Source organism: Mirounga leonina, unplaced genomic scaffold, assembly GCF_011800145.1.
Source record: "Mirounga leonina isolate KUSES-001 unplaced genomic scaffold, KU_Mleo_1.0 Mir_82, whole genome shotgun sequence".
Classification (NCBI taxonomy): Eukaryota; Metazoa; Chordata; class Mammalia; order Carnivora; family Phocidae; genus Mirounga; species Mirounga leonina.
The window spans coordinates 46,015,247-46,026,197 of NW_023270825.1; the positions used below are offsets into that span (position 1 = coordinate 46,015,247).

At 35.8% G+C, this 10,951-nt stretch overlaps 1 pseudogene; it reads left to right on the plus strand.

Annotated features, from left to right (window-relative positions):
* The first annotated feature begins 426 nt into the window (after positions 1-426).
* On the plus strand, positions 427-501 carry LOC118002768 (annotated as a pseudogene).
* The last annotated feature ends 10,450 nt before the right edge of the window (positions 502-10,951 follow it).

Here is a 10,951-nt window from a genome sequence, read left to right on the forward strand (position 1 = left end):
AGCTCCTAATCACAAGTAATAGAAGAAAGAATAAAAGAATAGAAGCTATCACATGGAATATTATGCAGATATGTGACAGTGGTATCATTTAGTATTGAGTAAAAAAGGGAGATACAGGGTCGCCTGGGTGGCTCAGTCATTAAGCCTCTGCCTTCAGCTCAGGTCATGATCCCAGGACCCTGGGATTGAGCCTCGCATCGGGCTTCCTGATCAGCCGGGAGACTGCTTCGTCTTTTTCTCCCACTCCCCCTGCTTGTGCTCTCTCTCTCCGTCAAATAAATAAATCTTTTTTTTTTAAGTGAAATACAAAATTACACTTACAGTGTTACTATAACAATAAAAATATATTTGCTTGTAGCCCAAATTGCATAAAGAACTTAGGTAGGAATATGTATGGTTCTCCCTTCTAGATTTTCTTTAATATATATCGCTTCTCGGCCTTTTGGCTAAGATCAAGTGTAGATTTTCTTTAATATAATCTTATATTCTCTGTTAATAATTGGTTTGAAAGTACATGTGAGGAAGAGTGGCATGAACAGGTTGGGAGGGAAGAATGATATAATAGATAAATCAAAAGGCAAAGATTATAAAAAGAAAGAATTACTATCAAAATATTAAATGCTAACATGAACTTATGCATCTGATTCATGTTAATGTAATATTCTAATAAGTCACCAAAGGAAACAGGAAAAGAGAAACATGGGATAATAAAGGTTGCATTGGCTAAATGTCATATATTAATACTTCATAATCAGTTTTTTCATTCATAATCTAATGAGTGCTCAAATTTTTTCAAAACACAAAATTAGAAAGCTACAGTGGCCATTGACCTACTGACTGCCTAAAACTTCTACATTTGGATGTTCAGATACGTATTATGTTTTCAGAATCAAAAATGAATTTTCCATATGATATATTACCACTTTGCATGATCTTTATTCCTTTGTATAAATCTAAGTTTCCATTTGGTATCATTTTCCCTCAACCTGAACATTTCTTGCAGTGCAGATTTGCTGATAAGAAAATGTCTTTATTTCGCCTTCATTTTTGAAGACTATATTTGCTGGATATGCAATTATAGGTGATAGAGTTTGATGGATCCTACCCCCTCCCTCTCCAGAAATTTTTAAATGTCATTCCGTTGATTCCTGATTTGCATTGGTTTTGATAACATCAGCCATGACTCTTATCATCTTCCCTGTATGTAATGTACCTTTGTCTCTGGTTGTTTTAAAGACTTTTTTGATCATTGATTTTGAACAATGTAATTACAATATGGCTTGGAGTGGTTTTCCAAGGATCCTCCTTGGTTCTCCAAGGAGGGAGAGGGATTATCCCTCTTAGTGTTTGTTAAATGTCTTAGACCTGTGTGTTGATATTTCTCTTCAAATTTGAAAAAGTTTTAGGCATTATTTCTCCAACTACTTTATCTTCCCCACTCTTCCTAGAACTGCTGACTATGCACATGCTACATCACTCAGTATTGTTCCAAAGGTCACTGAACCCTTGTTCATTTTTTTAAATCAATAAACAATTTTTAGAGTAGTTTTTGGTCTCCAGAAAAATCAAATGGAAAGGACAGAGAGTTCCCATATACCCCCTTCATTCATGCATACAGTTTCAAGTATTATTAATATCTTGCTTTATCTTGCATATTTGTCAGAGCAGTTTTGATGATAGTGGGTGGGGGCAGGGACAGAGTGGCTGGATCCAGACTGTGGTGGATTGAAGAGTAAATGGAACTTAAGGAAGTGAGGATAGGCATAGATAAAGCTTCCAAGAGGCTTGGCTGAAGGGAAAGAGAAGGTGATAGAGTAAAATGTAGGTTGATTTTTTTTTTTAAAGATTTTATTTATTTATTTGACATCCAGAGAAAGAGAGAGAGCGCGCACAAGCAGGGGGTGTGGCAGAGGGAGAGGGAAAAGCTGACTCTCTGATGAGCAGGGAGCCCAAGGCGGGGCTCAGTCCCAGGACGCTGGGATCACAACCCGAGCGGAAGGCAGACGCCCAACCAACTGAGCCACCCAGGTGCCCTGGTCGATTTTTTTTTTTAAGATGAGAAAGTTCAAGCACATATTTAATGCTGGTGGAAAACACCAGCAGAAAAGACATTTTAAAGACACAGAAGCAAGGTGCTAATGTCGGAAGGAAGGCTCCTGAGGAGGCAGGAGGGAATGGAAAAAGAACAGAGGTGAAAAACTAGCTTTATAGAAGCAAATGCCTCTTCCAAGCTGATGGCAAAACAGCTACAGATGTGCAAACTTGATTGTTGGGGCTCAGTGATTTGGGGTACATTCCATTTGATGGCATACAACGGAAGCTGAGTTCATCTGCTGAGCATAACTGGGGGAGGAGCCAGGAATTTTTGGAAGAGTGGGTAAGGAGATTTAAAATAGGTTTTGTGGAGAATAGGAGAGAGAGCTAAGAGGCTCTAAAAAGGCTCTAAGAAGCTAAGAGACTCTAAGAAGGAAAGTAGCATTGAGGCCCCAAAAAAGGTTAGAGACAGACATTCTACCAAGGCACCAATCTGTGCAATGGGAGGATTTTCTTTAGCCACACTCAACTCACTGGATGCTTGTTATTTCTGTGTCTACAAAATATGTTTTTTTAAAAGCTTAAAAGAAATGAGGAGAATTTGTTATTTATTAGTGTACTGTATTGGTTTGGTGGTCTTAAGATTAGATAACCACCTTTTGGGAATCTGAGAGGGGAAGTTCTGGATTCAATGACAGTTCTAATTAGGGAACTCTACATTCTCTTCAGATTCAAAGATGCTCTAACGATCTAGCCTCAGACATTATTGCTCTTTCACAGCCCAGAAAAAATGTTATCTCTCTTAGGAAACATTTTCCAACACACCTTTTTATTTCTGTTTTTATCAACATACTTAGCGATTTTCTTCTCCCCCCACCATAAAAGAAGGGAATATGCCAAGTGTCTTCATTGTGTTGGGATGCCTGGGACCTGCTTTAGCACCTTACGCATGGGGCACACGTGAGTGTCAAAAGGCATGAGCAGATGGGTATTTGTCTTTGAAACATTTTATTATGGAAATTTTCAAATATATTCAAAAAAGAAAGAAGAAAGCATAATAAACCCCTATTTTATGCAACAGCTGGCTTCACGATCCCCACACACCATAGATTATTTTAAGTAATTCTCAGATACTATGTCATTTCTTCCACTAACACATCAGTCTGTATCTTGATTAAGACAAGGCTCCCTTTTATTTCATATGACCACAATGTTATTTCCCCTAAAAATAAACACATTGAAACATATTAAGTTCCTTAATATCTATTATACTTAACATTGTCTAATTGAACTCAGTGTTCAAATTTTCTATTTGTCTCATGAGTGTCTTTTTTAAAGTTGATTTGTTTGAATCAGGAGCCAAACAAGGTCCAAGTGTTGCATTTTGTTAAGTTTCTTAAAATGTCTTTTAATCTATACCGGTTTCCCCTGCCAGTCTTTTGTCTTATAAAATTGCCCACATTCTGAATTTGTGATTTAGGTTCACAGGTGGTGCTATATATTTCCTATTGTATCACACCAGGAAGCAATGATGCCTGCCTATCTCTCTCTTTGTGATGTTAAGATTGAGCTGTACCTTTAGGTGTTGTTAGACTAATACTAATTCATCCACTTTAATGTTCCTTATCAGCTTTTTACCTAATAATTTTAGCAGTTAAGATCCATTATTTCATTAGGGGTTATAAATAGATGATAATTTAATTATATCATTCCATCTCGTATTAGCTGGAATTCCATTTATATAGGAAGGACAGAATAAATATTTGTTTCTATCCTTTTATTTACCATTTTTCATACTAATGAATTAGTGTTCTAGTTATTTACAAGAATGACCATTGATTTTTAAAAAATAATATCATTATGGACTCATGGGGTCTAACAGGATATATTTCAAACCTTGCATTACTTTTGACACTTCACTTGGCCCATCTTTGATCAGTAGGAAACTTTTCAATTTGTAACATTCTTTGTTCCCTTTCTTTGTGATGTGACAGGTATTTCAGGTTTATCTTGTGCTAGTTGGTTCTCATTTCAATGCGCTGACCATTACTTCTAGGCCTTTTAAGTGGACAGTTTTGGAGAAAACATCATAACTTCATTTACTATTTTTAAATGAGGAAAAAAATAATAATTTCCAGCTTATTGGTCTTACATATTATTGAAGGAAATCAGTGGTTAAGATATACTGCTCACTAAAGTATACATTTGGAACAAAAACAGAGACCAGCAAAGATTCCAGAATAAATGGAGTGAGATCTCATAAAGTAAAGATAAGTTAGTGGTACCCAATAAACCATTGCTAAAATAAGAAGTAGAACATTAGAAAAATTAAACACTGCAGCACTCAGCTTATGATATTAACTCACTAAGTCACTAATTAATATTTTTTGGAGAAATCCCTATTAATTAAAGTACGACACATCCTCCAAGTAAATGTTATCTTTGTAAGCTGCTGTGGATTCTACCCCTGTTTTCCTTGTTAACCAGATCTAGGTTGAAATTCTTGAACATCTTGATACCTTGTAGAGCTTTCAAGTGGGAAGTGAACCTTTGCCTGTACAGATATTTGGTGTCTGAGCATGCAGAGTCTGAGAAGGAAAGCCTTCTTAATGTTATAAAATTATAACTTCAGGAGGTTTCAACCAAAACACCAAACATATTTTATGAAAAGATGCATGTGTACAAATCTGATTTTTGACCATCTATATGTCTTATATTTTACATTAGACTTTTTTATTTAAAAATACTATTATTTTCCTTCTGAATAAGCAAAAGGTATAGTATCGAAACCAAAGTCTACTGCTTGTGGACTCACCATTCAATCTATAATTTCATTAGTCTAGAAATAATTCATGATATTAAATGTTCTACTCTGACATTTGACACAGGAAATGAAGCAGGATACTGAACCAATTTTAACAACTTTGAAACCACAAGTTCTCTGCTAAAAAATTTTTTTGGCTAAAAAATTATTTTTTTATAAAGAGGTCGCTTGAAGAAAGATGAACCTCATGTTCAAGTTAGAAACATCCTAATAAAAAAATTGGGGATTTTTTTAACATCCAAAAATCCAGGTTTTAATTAATTCATATGCTAAAAGAGAATTCTTGAGACTAACCAAACTCAAAGCACTCAGAGCAGCATAAAATGAATTTTCAAAGGAAAAACATTTCCTTAGACATGAGCTCCTGAGCAGACAGTCAATGTAGTTCAGAAATACTTGTAAACAATCCTTTTGCAATGTAAAGGTGACTTTCATCTTTAAAAGTTTAATTTATTTATCAAAAAATTTGGGGAATTTCCAAGGTCAAATAAGAATCACCGAAAATGCCCAAAATTAATAATTTTACATTTCTTTTAAGGAAGACAGTTGTTTTTTTAAGTACCAAATATTTCTTATAAGACAAGAACATTGTGAAATTTATAAAAATAGAAAGTTTAATAAAGGACAACACTATATCAAATATGTTCATAAAAGGAAAGTATTTTTTAAAGCTGGGCTCTGCCTGGCTAGAGGACATAAATTCAGAGCTAGACCAGTGAGCATCTTGAGTATCCTTAACAGAAGCATCATGGTGATGAGTCAATTAGACTGAAGTGAACCATCCAAGCAGCAAAAGAAAGAGTACAAAAAGCAGCCAGAGAATAAGGGAGAATAGCTGAGCACAAGCCATTGTCCATGTATTTGCTGATTACTTCCCAGTTTTTTCCTAACTGCATATTTTTAAGCCAGTCCATTATATAATGTTATTCCTGTCTTCCCATACAGTTCAATTTACACTGATGTCTTGATTTCTCTCTGGAAAGTAAGACCTAAATTGCTTAGAATTTTAATATGACTCTCAGAGATTTCCATCCTCTTGAACAAACAGCAAAGGAATATAAACTCCATTTAAGTAACACAAAACACACAGCAGGTTTGAATTACAGTTTGGCTATGGACTGAGTGAGTTAGGCAAGCAGCTTGATCTTCCTGGGGACTTATAAAACTTGATATTAATATTGTCCATCTTTATGATCAGCCTAGGAGAGATAACACATGACAGTTATTTCAAGTTTTCAAAAAAAAAAATGTGCTAGTTGGATACAAAGTGAAGTGGAACTAATATTAAATATGACCCCATTTCTTGGGTAAACCAGCCATGCCTATAAATCATACAAAGTGTGCTTTTCAACCAGACCCCTAAAAAAAAGTCCAAAGTGGATTTGTTGGTTTTCTTCTTACAATAGTCAACTTACCATGGTAAAATAATATTTAAAAACAATTACCTTTTTTTATTATTTCATTAGTATTTTAAAACTTCTTTGACTTTTTAAGAAATTAAGTAATCCAAATATCATGATATTAAAAGCAAAATTCAGGGAGTTTCCTGATGTCACTTAGAGGGGAATGTTAGGAGCAGCTGTCCTGTTCCACTGTTGTCCCCTTGTTGGAAGTGGGAACTGCTTTTTGTTTTTTCCATTGCTTCTGCAGGTTCTTCCATGGCTATGGCTTAGCATGTCTTCATTCCCATTCTGTTCAGTGCTGATGGTGTACTGGGAAATGAGAGAGTAGGACCATACAACTCCCCTCCCTCCTTCTGGATAATTAATTCTCTCACCCACATCCCTTATCCCAGGCTCCTCATTCTCCTCTGTCTCCCTGAATCTTCCTATCTTTCTCCTCATCCCAAAGCCATACCAACCCATGTGAGCACTCCTGAGGTAGCTAAAACAATGGGCCCTATTGAATGGTATCCTCCCAAAATTCATATGTTGAACACTTAACCCCCCAATACTTCAGAATGTGATCTTATTTGGAAATAGGTTTATTGCAGATGTAATTAGTTAAGATGAGGCCATACTGGAGTTGGGGGTGGGGGGCTAATCCAGTATGACTGATGTCCATATAAGAAGGGGAAATTCACATGCAGAGATAGTCATGAACACAGGGAGAAGGTCATGTGAAGAGATGGTGGGAGAAATGGCTATCTACAAATCAAAGAATATCTGAGGAATATTTGTTATTTAAGCCATCCAGTTCATGGTACTTTGTTATGGCAGCCTTAGCAAAAGAATACAGGACAACGCTTCAAATAACATTCTTTTAATATTTGCTGATGTTTATTTTAAAGAAGGCAATGTCACCTCCCATTGAAACAAGTCCTATTTGTGTTTCCCCTGTAACGCACTAGACTTATGCCTTAGCTCTGGTTTAAAGGAGGGACGTTTTATTCCTCATAAAGATCAGCACCTCCTGGAGTCAGCCCAGCTTCCCAGCTCCTAATTCAGCTCTTCAAATCCCAGATATCAGGCCTCAAGGTTTTGCCAATGCAAGAGCCTGTTGACCTCAGATTAATTTACAGAGTATCTGCTTTTTGTTTGATTTAGAGAAGAATACTGTTTTAATATGTTTTGTAGAATTATGGTTCTCAACAGCACCTGGGTATCAAAGCAATCTTTGGAGCTTTATAAAGACACCAATGTTGGGTCCCAGGTCCTGAGTTTTGAGGCAATGAATGTGGAGTAGGGCCAGGCTTTGGTGTTTATTTAAAAGCTCTCCATCCTTTCAGGTGTCATAATGCATAACCAGAATTGGCAACAGCCGGAGAGTCAAATATGTAGCCCTTTGTCTTTTCCTACCTGGTTTAAATTAAAGAGAGTAAATGGAGGCATGTTCTACTCTGACATTTGACACAGGAACTGTGTCATTGTTGTTTTATCTCAGACTACATTCCTTTTGTTATTAAGACAAAAAGGAAATGCAATGCTTAACACATCTCAAAAGGCCTATGTGTTCCCCCCACCCAAAAGAGAGAACTAATGAGATTATTGTTGAACAGAGAGTGAAAAAAAAAAAAAAAAACATGTCAAAGGTAAGAAACAGGGGTGGGCAGTGGGAAAGGGAAGTAAGATGGTAGGTCAGTGAGAAACATCAGGGGTAGCCAGGGAGTCAGGTAGGACCAAGACATGTCACCGGATAGTAATCCCAAGCCCTAGATGGATTCCTAACTCTTGACTCTACCACTGGGAACATCATTCCTGCCGAAGTGGGAGGGGATTAGACCATGAGGAGAACCAGCGGTTGATTGGTGGGCATGGTCCTGGTGATAGCATTTTTTGGTGTCCCTATCTGTCCTACCCTTACCCTCTTAGAATCTAATTTTGGTCAAGAAAAATAAACCACAGATACTGTGTGGTTCACATGTGGATTGGATGAGGAAGGGTGAGAAGAGGCATGATGTACAACAGGATACAGTGGAGATAACGCAGTTCTTACAGAGATCTGTGATTAAAATGATAATTTTACTTTTTAGTTTTTAAGTTAAACTTTTAATTTGGGGGTACTTGTAGACTGACATTCAGTTGTAAGAAATAATACAGAGTAATTTCCTGTACCTTTTACCCAGCTTCCCCAATGGTAACATTTGCAAGGCTATAGTATAATATCACAACCAGAATATTGACACTGATAGAGTCAAGATGTAGAACAGTTCCATCACCACAAGGATAGCTCATATTGCTCTTTTGTAACCACCCCCACTCTCCTCCCACGCCTTCCTCTTCCTCAGTTCCTGACAACCACTAACCCATTTTCCATTTCTCAATTTCGTCATTCCAAGAATGTATTATATTATAAATAGAATCATGTATTTACACACATGTGAGAAAGCCTTTTGAAAGTGACTTTTTTCACTCAATATGATTCTTGGTAGGTTCATTCAGATTGTTGCATGTAACAATCAGTTGTTCCTTTTTATTGCAAATACAATATTCCACAGTATGGAATTCCCATAGTTTAATAATTCACCCATTGAAGGACAGCTGGTTTGTTTCCAGGTTTTTTTTGGCAATTGTGAGTAAAGCTGTTATCAACATTTACATACAGATTTTTGTGTGAACCAAGTCTTCATTTCTCTGGGATAAATGCCCAGAAGTGCAATTGTTGGGTGTGATGGTTGCATGTTTATTTTTTAAAGTAACTGTCAAACTGTTTTCTAAAGTAGTTGTATCATTTTGCATTCCTATCAGCAGTACAAAATGATTTTGGTTTTTCCACATTCTCTCTAACATTTGGCATTTTCTTTCTTTTTTTATTTTAGCCATTTTGATAGGTATTTAGTGATTTCTCATTGTGGTTTTAATTTGCATTTTTCTTATGGCTAATGGTGTTTAACATCTTTTCATGGACTTACTTGCCATCTGTATATCTGTCTTCTTTGGTGAAATGTCTTTTGTCCATGGATTGTTTGCTTTTTTTACTGTGAGTTTTGAGAATTCTTTATATATTCTAGATACTAGTCCCTTATCAGATATATGACTTGCAAATATTTTTTCCCACTATGTGGCTTGTCTTTTCATCCTCTTACCAGAGCTTTCATGGAGTAAAAGTTTTTAATATTGATGAAGTTCAGTTTATCAATTTTTTTCTTTTATGGATCTTGCTTTTGGTGCCAAGTTTAGGAAATCTTTACTTAGCCCTGGATCTGGAAGATTCTCTCGTTTCTTTTTCCTAAAAGTTTTATAGTTCCATGTTAACATTTAAGTCCACCCATTTTGAGTTAATTTTTTTAATAAGGTGTGAGTTAGGCCATAGTTCCTTTTTTGCCTATGGATGTTCAATTGCTTTGGTCACCATTTGTTGAAAAGGCTATCTTTGCTTCATTTAATTGCTTTTTTCATCTTTGTCAAAAATCATTTAAGCATATTTATATGGGTCTATTTTTTGGTTTTCTGCTCTGTTCTGTTGATCAATGTATTTAGCCGACCCCAAATATCATACAATCATGATTACTGTGGCAACATAGTAAGTCTTAAAGTCAGGTAGACTGACTCTTCTCAATTTATTCTACCTTTTCAAAGTTATTTTAGTTACTCTATTGGTTTTCTTTTCCATATAAATTTTAAATAATATTGCCTATATCTACAAAAAAAATCTCATTGAGATTTTGATAGAGATTATATTAAACCTCAATATCAACTTGGGAAAATTGACATCTTTGTTAGAGTGAGACTTCCAATCTGTAAATTCAGTATGTCTCTTCATTTATTTAGATCTTCCTTGATTTCTTTCATCAACATTCTGTAGCTTTCAACACACAAGTCTTGCACATGTTTTGTTAGATTTATACCTAAGCATATCTCTTTTTAAACGAGTTGGTGTCTATAAGTATATCACTAGTATATGAACATACAATAGATTTTTATATATTTATCTTGTATCTTACCACCTCATTGAATTCACATATTAGTTCTAGAGTTTTGTTAGTTAGTTGGTTGGTTGGTTGCAATCCTTGGGGTTTTCTGCATATGTCGTCTGCAAATGGGGAGGATTTATTTCTTCGTTGTTGTTTATGCATCTCATTTTCTTTTCTTAATGTACTAACTAGAAATTCCAGCATTGTGCTGAATGAGAGTGGTGAGAGTAGGCATCCTTGCCTGGTTCCTGATCTTAGGGGAAAAGCACTCAGCCTCACTTGTAATATGATGTTAGCTGTAGGTCTTTTGTAGATGCTTATTGCAAGCTGAGAAAGTTCTCCTCTACTCCTATTTTTCTGAGAGTTTTTTCTCAATATCACAAATCACAAATGATTTTTAGATTTGTCGAATGATTTTTCTGTATCTTTGATATGGTGGGTTTTATTCATTGGTATTCATACATTGAACCAGGTTGCATTCCTGGAAGAAGACCCACTTAGTCATGGTGTGAGTTATTTGTATATTGCTAAATTCTGTTTACTAATATTTTTAAAGGATTTTTTACATCTATAATCATGAGGGATAACAGTCTCCAACTCCACTTCTGGGGTGCCTTTTTTTCTAGGATACGAGGTGGGCCATGAGGAGCAAGAATGGTTGGTTGGGGACTATGGTCATGGTGGTAGCATTTTCTTTCTTTCTTTCTTTCTTTCTTTCTTTCTTTCTTTCTTTCTTTCTT